Below are 17,415 nucleotides of genomic sequence, written 5' to 3' on the forward strand. Positions count from 1 at the left end.
CTCAGCTTAAGTAACCTAGATTTTTAGTTGGTGATAATAGCATTGACTGCTGCTAATTTAGGTTTATCAATAATTATTCAATACAACAGTAATTATAAAAGCATATCAGATAAGAATAATTTCAAAATAAAATTAGCTCTTTAGATTTTTTTTAAGAACGTACTATAGCAACAAGTCTAGTAAGAAGAGAGAGAGAATGAGGAGTGAATAATAAGAGCAACTATAACAAACAACGGAAATATGAGCAATTACAATTATAATTAAAACTGTTAACAGTTTGCAATTTGGTTTAGAACTGAATTAGTGGTGAAGCTTGGAAGCTGCTGCGATTGACGAAATGGTGGACTTAAGAATGTATTCAGTCACGTGTATTTATAAAGAAATTACAACAACAAAAAAAACGCATAAAAAATAGTATGTATACATTCATTTTAGAAATCTATTCAATTTGATGTACAGATTTTTTAATTAATTTGTTTTTTAACTAAGCACTTTGAAACTTCGGATACTGGTAGAATGTGTCACATAGCACAGGGTTTACTCCTAACGTCTTTGACAAACTTTTGTATTTTAGAAGTTATTTCGTGTTAAAGTTGTCATATTTGGGTAATTTTAACCAATCAATGACATATATTCAGCTGCTGCTATTTGCGAACAACTTGTGGCTCTATTGACAAAACGATGAGTCTTCGACAAGAGAAAATTTAAACTGAAAATCTCCCCTAACAAAACCCTTCTTTAATAACCAGAGAGGTTTTATAGCAACATATATGAGAATGTGTCTATCTATCTATCTATCTATCTATCTATCTATCTATCTATCTATCTATCTGTCTGTCTGTCTGTCTGTCTGCCTGTCTGTCTGTCTATCTATCTATCTATCTATCTATCTATCTATAATAATAATAATACAGGGTAAGATTATTAATAGTAATAATTTTACCAAGTAGTCAGTATGTTAGGTAAATTATACAAAATATTCTATAATTATATACATAATTATAATGAGGGGTCATGGTCGCGTGCATATTTATTCCAACACTTGCAAATTTATATTGGATATTACACTGATGAAAACAAAAGGTAAGATTGCGGTACTTTTAGTTCGAAACGCGCCTGTGATTAACCATTATCGAATTGATTCATCATTTTCACTTTTGCCTACATTAAAAAAGTGTTATTTTCTCGGAGTTTTTTATAGTAGTCGAAAAGACGTTACCGTCTATTTCTAATTCACTACGTGGCGAGGCAATTAGCCGACCCATCATTATAATTATGTATATAATTATAAAATATTTTGTATCTATCTATCTATCAGTCTGTCTGTCTGTCTCTCTCTCTGTCTCTCTCTCTGTCTCTCTATCTCTCTCTCTCTCTCTCTCTCCATATATATATATATATATATATATATATATATATATATATATATATATAAACAAATAGTAAATGAGTATATGCATATATACGTACAGGTATGTGCATACCGACATCCACCTGTATGAATAGGTGCATATCTGGGTACAGGACATTGCAAACAAAACGTAGACGAGAAAACACACAAGCCACATAGAGAACATTCTACTTCATCAGCTACCCCCGTTTTAACACCGGCGTTTCGAAGAGCTATATATCTATACATTAATAATATGCAGAGTTTACAGAGTAACAATGGCCAAATTCGTGTTTGATAAATGCCAATACACGAAACTCTCAGTTTTTGACTTACTCTCTAACTTCTGCCAATGATATATATACATATTACATATATGTGTAAAAAAACATCTCATCACGCAATCGAACCAATGAAAGAGCCTCTACCTACCTGGTCGTTCGACACGCTAAAAATAGCAGCCAAAGCATCTCCCTATCTAAATCACACGCCCATTGTACATAATGTCCTAGATTATCCCTAAAAGACGGTTTGCTGAAGGCTGGAATGTCTTTGATGCTAGGTTTGCTGTATCAGGGTTGATTTGAGGCTAAATAACAACAAAATTATGGTAAATTTCTATATTAAATCCCGCACGATTTTCACTAACAAAAATAAAAACTTGGATTTTTTGCGTGGAATCAAGTACTCTGACCTCCTAATATGCTGCAAATCCCTTAATCTGGTTTGCAAAAAGGGGGAGACGAGGGGGGGCACCCATCCCAGAATCATTGGAAATTTTTTTCTTTGAATGAATTCATGTGACCTAATATGCTACAAAACCCTTTTTCGGGTCCTAAAAATGGCGTGGGGTGAGGTGGAAGCCTCGGAAATTTCACTCCCACTGCACCTCCGTTGATCTTTTCACTCGCACGATTTTCACTAAGGCAAAAAACGGCTTCCACCTCACCCTACCCAATTTTTCGGACCAGAAAAAGGGTTTTGTAGCGTATTAGGTCACAGGAATTCATTCAACATAAAAAATTCCAATCATTCCAAGATGGGTGGGTCCCCACCTCACTTTTCCGAACCAAAATAAGGGATTTGCAGCATATTAGGAGGTCAGGGTACTTGATTCCACGCAAAAAACCTCCAATGTTTTGGGGGGTATTTTTTCTTAGTGAAAATCGTGTGGGTTTTAATATAGAAATTTACCATAATGTTGTTGTTATTTAGCCTCACATCAACCTTGATGCTGCAAACTTATCATCAAAGACATTCCAGCCTTCAGCAAACTGTCTTTTAAGGATAATCTCGAACATTACGTACAATTGGCGTGTGATTTAGGTAGGGGGATACTTTGGCTGCTATTTTTAGTGACCAGGTAGAGGCTCTTTCGTTGGTTTGATTGCGTCATGAGATTTTTTAACACATACCCGTATGTATATATATCATTGGCAGAAGTTAGAGAGTAAGTCAAAAGCTGAGAGTTTCGTGTATTGGCACTTATCAAACACGAATTTGGCCATTGTCACTCTGTAACTTCTGAAAAAATAACTTCTAAAATACAATATTTTGTCAAAAACCTTAAGAATAAACCCTGTTCTATGTGACATTCTACCAGTATCCGAAGTTTCAAAGTATTTAGTTTTAGAAAATTAATTAGATAATCTCTACGTCAAATTAAATAGACCCGAAATGGATTAAAGGCAAAGTCGACCTCGGCGGAATTTGAACCCAGAACGTAAAGATAGACGAAATACCGCTAAAAAATTTTATCCGGCGCCGCAAGATTTCTGCCTGCTCGTCGCCCTTAGATTGTATGCATTCATTTTAGAAATATATTTTCAAAATTATTGCTTAGGGCGCTACTTCCTTACTTACTTCCTCACTTATTTATTTTACATTTCATGACATTTTACCTCATAACTTTTACTGCTAATTTTTGTTGAATGCAAGTATTTAATGCAAAACAAAATATGGTACTTACAAGAAATCCACAAGAAAATATCCCGAGATGGCAACATTAACCAGGAATAACGTGTTCCAATTGTAATCCTTCAACGTGTAGGCTATCAACCCGAGAGAAGACGTGTAAATAGCCCAAATACACATATATGTACTTGACATAATAATTCGTATTTCTTTTGCGTATAATTGACAAATCAAATTTATAGAGCTAAAAACATATGCCTGCGAAAAAAGAAAACAATAAAGAAAATTTCGAACTTAAACAGTAAGTGGGAAAGTTATTGAAAATAGTGCAAAATAGGCGCGGGAGTGGCTGTGTGGTAAGTAGCTTGCTTACCAACCACATTCTTCTGTGTGGCACCTTTGGCAAGTGTCTTCTACTATAGCCTCGGGTCGACCAAAGCCTTGTGAGTGGATTTGGTAGTCGGAAACTGAAAGAAGCCCGTCGTATATATATATATATATATATATATATATATATATATATATATATATATATATATATATATATATATATATATATATATATATATGTATGTATGTATGTGTGTGTATATGTTTGTGTGTCTGTGTTTGTCCCCCCAACATCGCTTGACAACCAATGCTGGTATGTTTACGTCCCCGTAACTTAGCGGTTCGGCAAACGAGACCGATAGAATAAGTACTAGGCTTACAAAGAATAAGTCCTGTGTCGATTTACTCGATTAAAGGCGCTGCTCCAGCATGGCGGCAGTCAAATGACTGAAACAAGTAAAAGAGAAAAAGAGATATGTCTTTTCAAACAGTGAATATAGACAAGTATTGAAACAGTAGTGAATTACTATCGGATAGGATTAAACTTTATTGTTTTGCGTGTATGTCCCGTGATCACGAACAACTGATTCTGCTTTTCGCCTTTCGAACTGGTCGCAGGATATTGTCATTATATATGTGCGTGTTTGGATAGTTTTGAAGGAGACAGTAGCAATTCGAAGACAAAACTGTATTTGTATATACAAGCTTAATCTATTGTTGCTAACATGACTGATATGGCGCAATAATTAACCAATGCTTCAAACGCGTCTATATATATACATATATATACATACATACATATATATATATATATATATATATATATATATATATATATATATTAAGGGATCAGCAAAATATTTGCTTCACCATATACCGAAGTTCAGAATAATAGCAGCTAAAAAAGCTGAGAATCTCACAGATAGCATCACTTGTAACTCACAAAGGCAAAAACAAGAAGAAAAAGAACAATGAAAAACTAACCAATTCAGATGATTAACAGCAGACGCGTTAACTGTTAATTATTAATCATAATCCTGAAACGCGTCTGCTGTTAATCATCTGAATTGGTTAGTTTTTCATTGTTCTTTTTCTTCTTGTTTTTGCCTTTGTGAGTTACAAGTGATGCTATCTGTGAGATTCTCAGCTTTTTTAGCTGCTATTTTTCTGAACTTCGGTATATGGTGAAGCAAATATTTTGCTGATCCCTTAATTATATTTATAAATATATGAACTTTTTTTGAATAAGTTCTCCACCAATAATGGTGCTTTCATACCGTTGGGCTGGGTAAAAATTATTAATTATTAATTGATTTATTAATTAATAAATTGATAATTCCTTTACCCTTTTAATTTATATATATATATATATATATATATATATATATATATATATATATATATATATATACATACATATATGTACTTATATACATATATATATACGCACACACACATATATATATACACATACATGTACATACATAAATATATATATACATAAATATATATATACATATACATATATATACATATCTATATACATATATATGCATACATATAAGTATATATATATATATATATATATATATACAAAGATATAAATATATACATATATATATATATATATACAAAGATATAAATATATACATATATATATATATATATATACATATATATATATGTGTATATATATATATATATATATACACGTACACAAATATGCATATAGATACATAGTGAAACTAATAGAAAGGGAACCAATATATATATATATATATATATATATATATATATATATATATATATATATATATATATATATATATATATGTATGTATATATATATATAACACATACTGAAAGTAATTGAAATTGAAACCATATTATAGTGAAACTGTTAACACTGAAACTATTATCTCACATTACAATAGAGATATGTTATTGCCTCACTTTTGACACGTAATACTGAAAATATGTAGGAAATAAGAGATTGCTCCGGGCTCGCATTAGGCAAGAATTCGAAGGTTGTTTTGGCCCATGACACTCCACGGAAGCAAAGTAAGGTATATGAAAAATTTGAATGAAATCGTTGGGTATTTCTCGAGTTTTAGTGATGCACACACGCAAACACATTCTCAGTTTTATATATTCTCTTTTACTCATTTACTATTTTACTTGTTTCAGTCATTTGACTGCGGCCATGCTGGAGCACCGCGTTTAGTCCCGCAAATCACCCTAGGACTTATTCTTTGTAAGCCTAGTACTTATTTTATCGGTCACTTCTGCTGAACCGCTAAGTTACGGGGACGTAAACACACCAGCATCGGTTGTCAAGTGATGTTAGGGGAGTGGACAAACACAGACGCACAAACACACACTTATATATACATATACATATATACGACGGGCTTGTTCCAGTTTCCGTCTTCCAAATCCACTCACAAGGCTTTGGTCGGTCCGAGGTTATACCATGAGGTTGGTATGCATGCTACTTATCACACAGCCACTTTTGCGCCTATACATATAGTGAGAGAGAGAGAGGAAAGAATGAGAGAGAGGTGAGGGGTGACAAAGTGACTGATTGGTATGTATGCATGTGTATACACACATTTTTTTCTTATATATAGGGGCAGTTAACTTGTTGTTTTGTGTGTTTGTGTATTTGTATATTTGAGAAAGGACAGTGTTTAATAGTATTACCTCACGAACTACTCCAGCCAAAAATCTCATTGTTGTAAACAACCAATAAAACGGAGAATATGTTGCGATTAAGTTCAAGATTATCAGCAAAATATGAGTTGACACTCTCATGGGTTTTCGTCCGAATTTTTCTATTAGATATGGTGCTATCAGACCACTGACCACCTGACCAAATGCATAAACCGTTTGTGTTGATTCAGCCAAACCTAAATTGCTGCAGACCAAGTTCCACTGTAAAAATAAGCATAATTTATAGACAATGGTGAGTTGCTCGATTAAGGTCTAGAGTTTAAATTTTGTCTGTTTGTTCTTTTCATGATATCATAGAACATTTCTAAGGGAGACAATCTCTCCAGGTAAGTCTGTGATACGTGATGTAAAGCTGGAAAAGAGCAACAAATACTCTTTTACTCTTTTTTTTTTTTTACTCTTTTACTTGTTTCAGACATTTGACTGTGGCCATGCTGCAGCACCTCCTTTAGTCGAGCAAATCGACCCCAGGACTTATTCTTTGTAAGCCTAGTACTTATTCTATCGGTCTCTTTTTGCCGAACCACTAAGTTACGGGGACGTAAACACACCAGCATCGGTTGTCAAGCGATGTTGGGGGGACAAACACAGACACGCAAACATCACATACATACATACATACATACACACACACACACACACACGCATGTATATATATATATATATATATATATATATATATATATATAGTTCAAAAAAACAATAACAAAAAAACAAAAAACAACAAAGTGAGGACGTGATATGGATAGTATTATTGGACGCTCAGGAAAGGAAAGATATATATATATATATATATATATATATATATATATATATTTCTTTTTTAAAAAGAAATTGAGAAGAACTATAAAACAACTAATATGAATACACTAAGAAATGCAAATATGGAAACTAAAAAATTTCGATTATATATATATATATATATATATATATATATATACATATATACGACAGGCTTCTTTCAGTTTCCGTCTACCAAATCTACTCACAAGGCTTTGGTCGGCCCGAGGCTATAGTGGAAGATACTTGCCCGAGGTGCCACGCAGTGGGACTGAACCCGAACCCATGTGGTTCGTAAGCAAGCTACTTACCACGCAGCCACTCCTACGCCTATGATCACATTCATATGTTAACAGACTCTCCGAAACAGTTTTTAATACATGTGGACAAAATCATTAATGTCTTACAATTAAAAACCATTAATATTGTAAATTATTTACATTATTTACATTTGACGGATATTTGTCCTCATCTTTTTTATTGTTAACACAACATTTCGGCTGATATACCCTCCAGCCCTCAGCAGGTGTCTTGGGGACATTTCGAAGCTGGGTTCTCATTCCTAAGGTATTTTTCAATTATTATTATTATTATTATTATTATTATTATTATTATTATTATTATTATTATTATTATTATTATTATTATCATTATTATTATCATTATTATTATTATTATTGTTGTTGTTGCTGTGTTAACTGTATTAATTTTGTAAGTTGATTAACTATGGAAGGTCTTTTGCGTTTTTTTTCGAATCACTTGAAGATTTTTCAGTTCTCAATGGATTCTTTTCAAATTTTCCACACAGACGTAGTTTTGCATACTGATGACAACTATTGCATTTATTTTTTCGATAATTTAATAATTAGCAAAATAAAAGCATTAAAATTTATATTTTTTAGCCAAAGAAATTAGTCCATGTCCTCACAAGCAGAAATCGAAACTGTTTGCTACCATTGTTGTCATGGCAACAGACAGACTATTGTTGGAAATGTAGCCGATGGGAACCGTGAAAATCTTTAACTTAGAAACGTTATATACATTTTCATAAATATATTCATTTGCTCATTTAATAATTAATGATTAACTTCATAATTTATTAACATACGAGATGCATAAGTACTAAATGTTATGATACTTGTGTCCATTCTTAGAGTTACAATTTAGAAAGTTACGGTGTCCAGGACATTTCCACAGACAATACAGAGATGACATAAACCTGACATGAACACCCATTAATTCTAAACAACAGTTTAATACAGTAATAGAACTCAACCTACCTGTGACACTATAGACTTATCAACTGGTGTGGTATAGTAATAACCATTCAGACAGTCCAGAGTTCTGTTCTCGGTAGTAAGCCCTCCATCGGTAATGATGATGTCTATGGAACATTTATCATATATCAGATCGGCTTCATTAATCGATATGTTGTATTGATTGAGTTGAAACTCTGGCAGATTATTACATCTGTATTCTGGAGTTATAGCTGAGAAACATGGCGGAGAAAGTGAGCTTCTTATATTATAATTAGATCAGTTTAGGTATCATACACGGTTTGGACAAAATAATGGAAACACCTAGCATTATAACATCATAATTTTGAAAGCTTATTTATTTTTATGTTTTTGATTTATTATTAATGTTACTTAATATGTTTTGCAAATATTGCTGTTTCTTTTCAGATATCATCAGGTAAAGGTAATTAAAATTCATTACAATGACAGAACAATCGAACTTTCAAAGAGGCCAAATTGTTGGTGCTCGTATGGCAGGCGCTAGCGTAACGAAAACAGCCGAAATGTTTGGTGTATCAAGAAGTACTGTCTCGAAAGTAATAACAGTCTTTGAGAGAGAGGGGAAAACCTCCTCGTTGAAACAAAACTCCGGAAGAAAACCAAAACTTTCAGATAGGGACCATCGGACACTTACACGAAATTTTTTTAGAAAGGATCACAAAAAGCTTAATGACCACCTCGAAGACCCAGTTTCCACAAAAACTGTTCGCCGGGAGCTTCACAAAGCCGGATTTCACGACAGGGCTGCAATCAGAAAACCACCAATAACAAACGTTGCAAGCGTTTAGAAAGGGGTTAAAACCTAGAGAATTGGTCCCTAGAGCAGTAGAAGAATGTTATTTTCTCGGGCGGACCATCCTTCACCTTATTTCCGACCAGCGGCCAAGTATACGTGTGGAGACAGTCAAAAGAAGCATTTGACTCAGACTGCCTCCTTCCAACTGTTAAAAATGTTAGAGGATCTGTGATGCTCTTGGGGGGGGGGGGCTATATTTTGGAAATCCGCAGGGTCAATGGTTTCCCTTCAGGGCAGAATTAATAGTCAAGACTATTTAAGCATTTTATCTGATCAAATTCATCTTATTGTTGCGGAACTGTTTCCAGAGGGAAACGCAATCTTTCAGGATGATAATGTACCAATTCACACAGCTAAATTTGTTACTGAATGGCACGAGGAACATTCTAGTGAAGTTGAACATTTTATCTGGGCACATCAGTCCCCAGATCTCAATATAATTAAACATTTATGGTACATTTTAGAAAAAACATGTAAGGTTTCGATATCCTCCACCATCATCACTACAAGAACTGGAGACTGTTTTAGCTGAAGAATGGACAAAACTTCCTTTGGAAACAATTCAAACTTTGTATGAGTCCATACCTCGTAGAATTCAATGTGTAATTACTGCCAAAGGTGGTCTTACTCCACATTAAAATAAATTTGTTTGAAATTTTAAGGTTTTTCATTATTTTGTCCAGCTCCTGTATATCTCATTATTCTTTGAATAATTTCAACAAGAGATAAAGATTCAATGTTACTTCAAAATGTTTAGAAATAGCTAATACATCACTATACATGCAAACATATATACATACATATATATGTGTGTGTGCATTAGTATTTTAAAATATATATATTCGCATATGTATATACAAAGTATCCCAAAAGTCACTGATGGGTTTGAATTTTTTAATAACTTTGTTAACTTTACAAATAAATGCATAACATTTTTATACAATATAAAGGACAGTGGAAATTAATATGCACAAGTGAAATTTTGCAAAACCACTTCATTACAAAGGAAAATTGACATCGCTTCAATGGCAACCATTTTCGGCTTTGCAGGCCCTAACTCTTTCCAAAACTTGCACCATAACACCCTCAAGAGTTTCAGGCCCCACTTCTCTGATTTCTCTCTTGATGTTCTCCTTTAGTTGCACCAGGGTCTCCGGTTTGTTGACGTAAACCCTTTCTTTCAGATGGGGGTAACTGCTCATACCACAAGAAAAAAATCCGGGATAGTCAAGTCCGTGGAACGTGATGGCCATCCAAAGTAAACCTCACACATAGTACCAGCAAGATGGGGTAACTGCTCATACCGCAAGAGAAACAATGCAGTTGCTACGGCAGTGCTTTGGAAAGAGAATAATCTCCCGCTACGGCAATGTCAACTGGCCTTCACGTTCCCCAGTCTTGACTAGCCCGAATTTTTCTTGTGGGGATACCTGGAAGAGAGGGTTTACGTCACCAAACCGGAGACCCTGGTGCAACTGAATGAGGATATCAACTGAGAAATCATAGAAGTGGGGTTTGAAACTCTTAAGGGTGTTAAGGTTCAAGTTTTGGAAAGATCACGGGCGTGCGAAGCGGAAAATGGTTGCTATTTCATCGATGTAATTTTCTATATGTCATGTAGTTGTATTGCAAATTTTCACTTGTGCATATTAATTTCCTCTGTCCTTTATACTGTATAAAAATGTCATGCATTTATTTGTAAAGTTAAGGAAGTTATTAAAAATTGAAACCGATCAGTGGCTTTTGGGGCACTCTGTGTATATATATATATATATATATATATATATATATATAGTTTTAGGGAAAATAACCAATCTTTTTATTATATTTATCTTATGATATTTACTTTACTTTATATTATACTCATTTATTGTGCTTTTAATTATTAATTTTTCTATATGTGATAGTGGATTTTCATCGATGAGTTCTTGAAAATTGGTTATTTTCCCTAAAACTATATATTTTATATATACTTTATCTATAAGGCTCAATTTAATTTTAATGTTTTATAAGTTGATTTTAATTGAGTTTTTTACCTGTAATTTTGGATTTTGTCCCTAATATTATTATATATATATATATATATATATATATATATATATATATATATATATATATATATATTAATCAAAAGAGTTCCAAATCTGTCTGTCTTTTATGTTTTATTTATTTATATTCTTATAAAATTAATGTGGGATATGGAATATATAATATAAATAGTAAGATGAAATGAAGTATTGAATATCTTATTGAATAAATGAAATATTGAGTATCAAATATATAAGGACTTATATATTTAATACCCAATATTTCATTTATTCAATAGCACATTCAATACTTCATTTCATTTTACTATTTATATTATATATTCCATATTCTATATCTCACATTAATTTTATAAGAATATAAATAAAACATAAAAAACAGAGTTGGAACTCTTTTGAATAATATATTCCTCTATACACTATCATACAAAACCCATTTATATATATATGTATATATATATATATATACATTCACCCATATATATATATGCATGTGTGTGTGCGTGTGTGTGTGTGTGTGTGTGTGTGTGTGTGTGTGTGTGTGTGTGTGTGTGTGTGTGTGCCTGTCTATACATATGGAGAGAGGGAGAGAGAGGGACATATATAGGTATATATACTTCTATATATGTGTATTCGTATACACACACACACACACAAATGCATACATCTGTATTTATTGTTATATGCAGATTTTATACATACCGGAAAATACGTAGAAATAACTGTTGGATGATGCTACAATTGCAGAGGCACAAATCAGAATACACTGAGTTGTGTGGAAGAATTTGGTTTGTCCCAAAGCACGTAGGATTCCATCAACATCAACTTGGGAAAACTTCATATTGTTTTTGCGTCGCCTGTAAATACATTCCATGCTTTTTATATATTCCAATTTATCTAATTGTCTGTGACTCTCTCTCTCGTGCTCCCTTGCTCTCTCTCATGCCTTCTTGCTCTCTCTCTCTCTCTCACTCTCACTCTCACTCTCTTACTCTTTGAACCTCTGTATCTTTGTCTCTCTGTCTCTCCTCAAAGATAAATGTATAATTATACATGCATACGTAAACAAATAACCTGTATCGTATGATGTTGCACTAATGTATGCTCATAAAAATTAGTATTAGCTGACTGCCTATGTAAATTTCTCTCCTTCAAGCTGAATATAGGCAAATACATACATATACACATTCACACACCTACATGTATGTATATGTGTATGTATGTATGTATGTATGTATTTGTGTCTGGTTCCGAGGAGGAAGTACACACAAATATGTAAACATTATGTAATTTTATATGTTTCTCTATGAATAAAAGCAACCAATATCAGTGCAAGTAATCTCCTCTTCGTGTGTGTGAATATCAGTATTAATTAGATAAAATGACTTTGATAGGTATTTCCAAAGTGTATTCCAGAAGATTTGAGTCTTTCTCGGTCGTAACATAAATTTTAAAGTACAAAACTCTAATTTCGTTCAAAGTAAAATCCTCTGATTCCAATGCACTTGTTGTAGCACTCCATCTACTTCGTGAAGATCCCATTGAAATCATCTAAAATGAAGGTATCCAGAACCTTTGTCGAAGCATTTTTCATCTTCAACGTCATCTTGGGAACAACCAAAATTCATAAGGAGCAAGGTGTGGACGGTAGGTAGGATGATCCACAGTTTTGATACCCATCTCTGTCAAATAATTGGTTACCAGGATGGATTTGTTCTGGTACTAGTGTTCTGGCCCTTTGCGATGAAATCTCTGTCTGAACTCCCTCGAAACCTCCACAATGTGCTCTTTGTTGACCGTCTGACCAGAGGGGAACCCAGTGGATGTAGATGATGTCTTTGCTGACGAAAAAGCGGATCATCATGAGCTTCTTGTTGGACTTGCTATGCCTGGCCTCTTATGCTAGCGTAAAACAGATGCTCGGCTCATACAATTAATCTATAGGCAATCTGGAGTATTTAATAAGTTTATTTAACGTATTTTTCCAGTTTCACACAAAATCTTATTGCATAACGAGCTTCCGAACTGTCTTCATGTATCCAACTGCATTCTGAAAATTAGTCAGCTGTGACAAACATCGTTTAGTGGTGAGTGTTCAAAGTGCTGTCACAATCGCCTCCTTTTAACTCTAATAACAAAAGTTGCTAGGTCAGTTTATTAGATGTACAGTAATGATATTCTGAATTTACAATAATCTAGGACATTTATAACTGCCTCTCTTAAAATGTGTCAAAACTTCTGGAAATCACCTCGTATTTAGATGCAATATACTCCAAGCTGGTTTGAAGCCAACAGGAACCATCTCCTTTCTCAAATATTCCATACTTTAATTGACGAATTGGCAAATCATTAAGTCCATTCCACTGACAGAAAGCAAAATTATATCAAATTTAACCTACAGGGGTTGGACAAAATAATGGAAACATCTTAAAATTTCAAACAAATTTATTTTAATGTGGAGTAAGACCACCTTTGGCATTGAATTCTACGAGGTGTGGACTCATACAAAGTTTGAATTGTTTCCAAAGGAAGTTTTGTCCATTCTTCAGCTAAAACAGTCTCCAGTTCTTGTAGTGATGATGGTGGAGGATATCGAAACCTTACATGTTTTTTCTAAAATGCACCATAAATGTTCAATTATATTGAGATCTGGGGACTGATGTGCCCAGATAAAATGTTCAACTTCACTAGAATGTTCCTCGTGCCATTCAGTAACAACTTTAGCTGTGTAAATTGGTACATTATCATCCTGAAAGATTACGTTTCCCTCTGGAAACAGTTCCGCAACAATAAGATGAATTTGATCAGAAAAGATGCTTAAATAGTCTTGACTATTAATTCTGCCCTGAAGGGAAACCATTGGCCCGGCGGATTTCCAAAATATAGCCCCCCCCCATATCATCACAGATCCTCCTCCATGTTTAACAGTTGGAAGAAGGCAGTCTAGATCAAATGTTTCTTTTAACTGTCTCCACACGTATACTTGGCCGCTGGTCGGAAATAAGGTGAAGGATGACTCGTCCGAGAAAATAACATTCTTCTACTGCTCCAGGAACCAACTCTGTAAGTTTTTACTCCTTTCTAAACGCTTAGAAACTTTTGTTTTTGAAAGTAGTGGCCTTCTGATTGCAGACCTGTCGTGAAATCCTCCTTTGTGCAGTAATTAAACTCTGCAGTAATTTTGGGAGCTGTACGTTTGTTATCCTTTCTAAAAATTCGCGTAAGTGTCCGATGGTCCCTATCTGAAAGTTTTGGTTTTCTTCCGTAGTTTTGTTTCGACGAGGATGTTTTTCCCTCTCTCTCTCAAAGACTGTTATTACTTTCAAGACAGTACTTCTTGATGCACCAAATATTTCGGCCGTTTTCGGTACGCTAGCGCCTGCCATACAAGCGTCAACAATTTGACCTCTTAGAAAGTCCCATAGATCTGTCATTTTAATGAATTTTAATTAACTTTTTGTGATGACATCTGAAGAGAAACAGCAATTTTTGCAAAACATATTACGCAAAACTAATAATAAATAAAAAACATGAAAATAAACAAGCTTTTGGTGGTTTTACAGATATTTCAAAATTATGATGTTATGATGCTAGGTGTTTCCATGATTTTGTCCAACCCCTGTATATTTTTTTCAGTCTTGCTCACTTAATACTAAACGACCGTAAGTAGTATAAACAAATTACTTTTCTGAGAACGAAGCTAAGGAGGTAAAATGCAAATTTTCAGCCATTTACGTATCATGTTGTTTTTTGTTGTTTTTTTTTTGTTATAAAATACAAAAAAATATGGGGAAAAATAAAATTTATTGAGAAAATATATTATTGGGGAAGCAGAAGACAAACAACTGATTGATCTATTAACCGAGTAAGTAAGCAAGCAATTGATTAGTAATAAAAAAGTGAAATTGAACCAAAGTGTTTATTTATTATTGGATCAATGACCTACTCAAAATATGAAAAATATTTATTGAAATTAATTGTTTCAACAAAACTCTATTTTTGAAAAACAGACATGCTAATAAAGAAATATTATTTGAACGAAACATAATATATTTTGTTATTTGATCTCAATGCGCTTTGGTTGATTCGAACGAGATACATCTGATCACTGTTAGTGAATCCCCTGTTATGAACACACATATAAACGGAAGGGATATCCTCCGGTGGTGAATACAACAGCGATGAGATATTCACGTACGAGCTTGCTAGACCGTATTAAATATGAATAGATACATTATTGTATGGGTTTTTAGTGTTCTATAAAAAACAAAACGAAGTTTGCTGATGCCTATAAACGAGCTCCAGTGAGATTTTTCCTTCCCGTGGAGAAGCTTCGACTGAGGATGTATACGTCGAGGTCAAAACAACGCGGTGTCTCGGATTCCCCTTAAATTGTAGAATCGATTGGAGTATCTTTTACCTCCTCTTCTCCCATTATTGTATTTTATTACTCTCTCACTCTCACCCTCATTCCTCCTCCCTTGTTCACGTGGATCCGACGTGACCATCAGCCATCTTTCTTTTTTTCTCTCCGTTGTAGCTGGAACAAGGTAGATGTGTTCTTGTTTGTCTCCTGTCCTAGCTTGATTTACGCGTTCGCCACCACAACCTCGTTTAGGCTTAGCAGTCCTTCCTGTTTGTTTTCGTTGTCCTGTTTGCGTTACCGATTTTGACCCTCCACAAAATCCAAAATTTTATTTAATTTGCTTTGCAGGAGCAACTGTTTTATCGAAAGCATATATTGTTGTTAAATGCTCAAAATACGAGACTAGAAAAACAGCCAAGAACTGATGAAGGGTTGTTCTTTGTGTTGTGTGCCTTGTTTTCCCTTTGTGTCTTTCGTTGCTCGAATTTCATGTTCCATTTACTCGTGCTTCGTACTTTCTTGTTGTACACGTTTCATGACGTCCTGTCCCCACATATGCATATATATATATATATATATATATATATATATATATATATATATATATATATATATATATACGTATAGATGTAAGTATGTACATATACGTATGTATATAGGCATACGTAGACCTGTTCGCAAAAAAATTTCTTTGAAAGACTTTTTGGGTTTATGGGGATATGTTATCCAAGCGGGCACCAGTTTTGCGCTATTATCGATTGATAACTGGTTATCGTTCGTGTGCTTATGTACTAATGTTTATGGCTGGTTAATTTAACCATTCTTAGTACATTCCATTTTTGAAAATCCAGTTGTCCTTATAGAGACTTCATTCTTTTCGATATATGACAAATAATTGATAATCAAAAGAAAACACAGAATACACATAGAATATTCACTTTTCTAATCATTCCGTAGTGATATTAAGTTCTCTTTTGCCTGCGTGACGTTTTAGCTGATACGTCACGTAAACAAAATAGTGCTTAATATCCTTTCTACTATAGGTACAGGGCTTGAAATCGTGGGAGAGGGTACTAGTCGATTACATCGACCCTCAGTTTTTCACTAGTACTTAATTTATCGACCCCGAAAGGATGAAAGGCAAAGTCGACCCTGGCGAAATTTGAACTCAGAACCTAGTGGCAGACGAAATACCTATTTCGTTATTGCCCACAAGAGGCTAAACATAGAGGGAACAAACAAGAACAGATGAACGGATTAAGTCGATTACATCGACCCCAGTGCGTAACTGGTACTTAATTTATCGACCCCGAAAGGATGAAAGGCAAAGTCGACCTCGGCGGAATTTGAACTCAGAACGTAACGGCAGACGAAATACCGCTAAGCGTTTCGCCCGGCGTGCTAACGATCGTACCAGCTCGCCGCCTTACAATAGAACTTGATGTGACAATACAATGATTAAAAAAGTGAATATTCTACGTATATTCTCTGTTTTCTTTAAACTATTAATTATTTCTCATATATATATATATATATATATATATATATGCATATATATATGAGAGCGCTCTGTGGTAAGTAGCTTGCTTTCCAACCACATGCTTCCGGGTTCAGTTCCACTGCGTGACACCTTGAGTAAGTGTCTTCTACTATAGCCTCGGGCCGACCAAAGCTGTGTGCGTGGATTTGGGAGACGGAAACTGAAAGAAGCTCGTTGTATATATGTGTGTCTGTGTTTGTCCCCACCCCCAACATCGCTTGAC

This window comes from Octopus bimaculoides, chromosome 11 (genome assembly GCF_046866305.1).
Source record: "Octopus bimaculoides isolate indiv1 chromosome 11, ASM4686630v1, whole genome shotgun sequence".
In the NCBI taxonomy this organism is placed as follows: domain Eukaryota; kingdom Metazoa; phylum Mollusca; class Cephalopoda; order Octopoda; family Octopodidae; genus Octopus; species Octopus bimaculoides.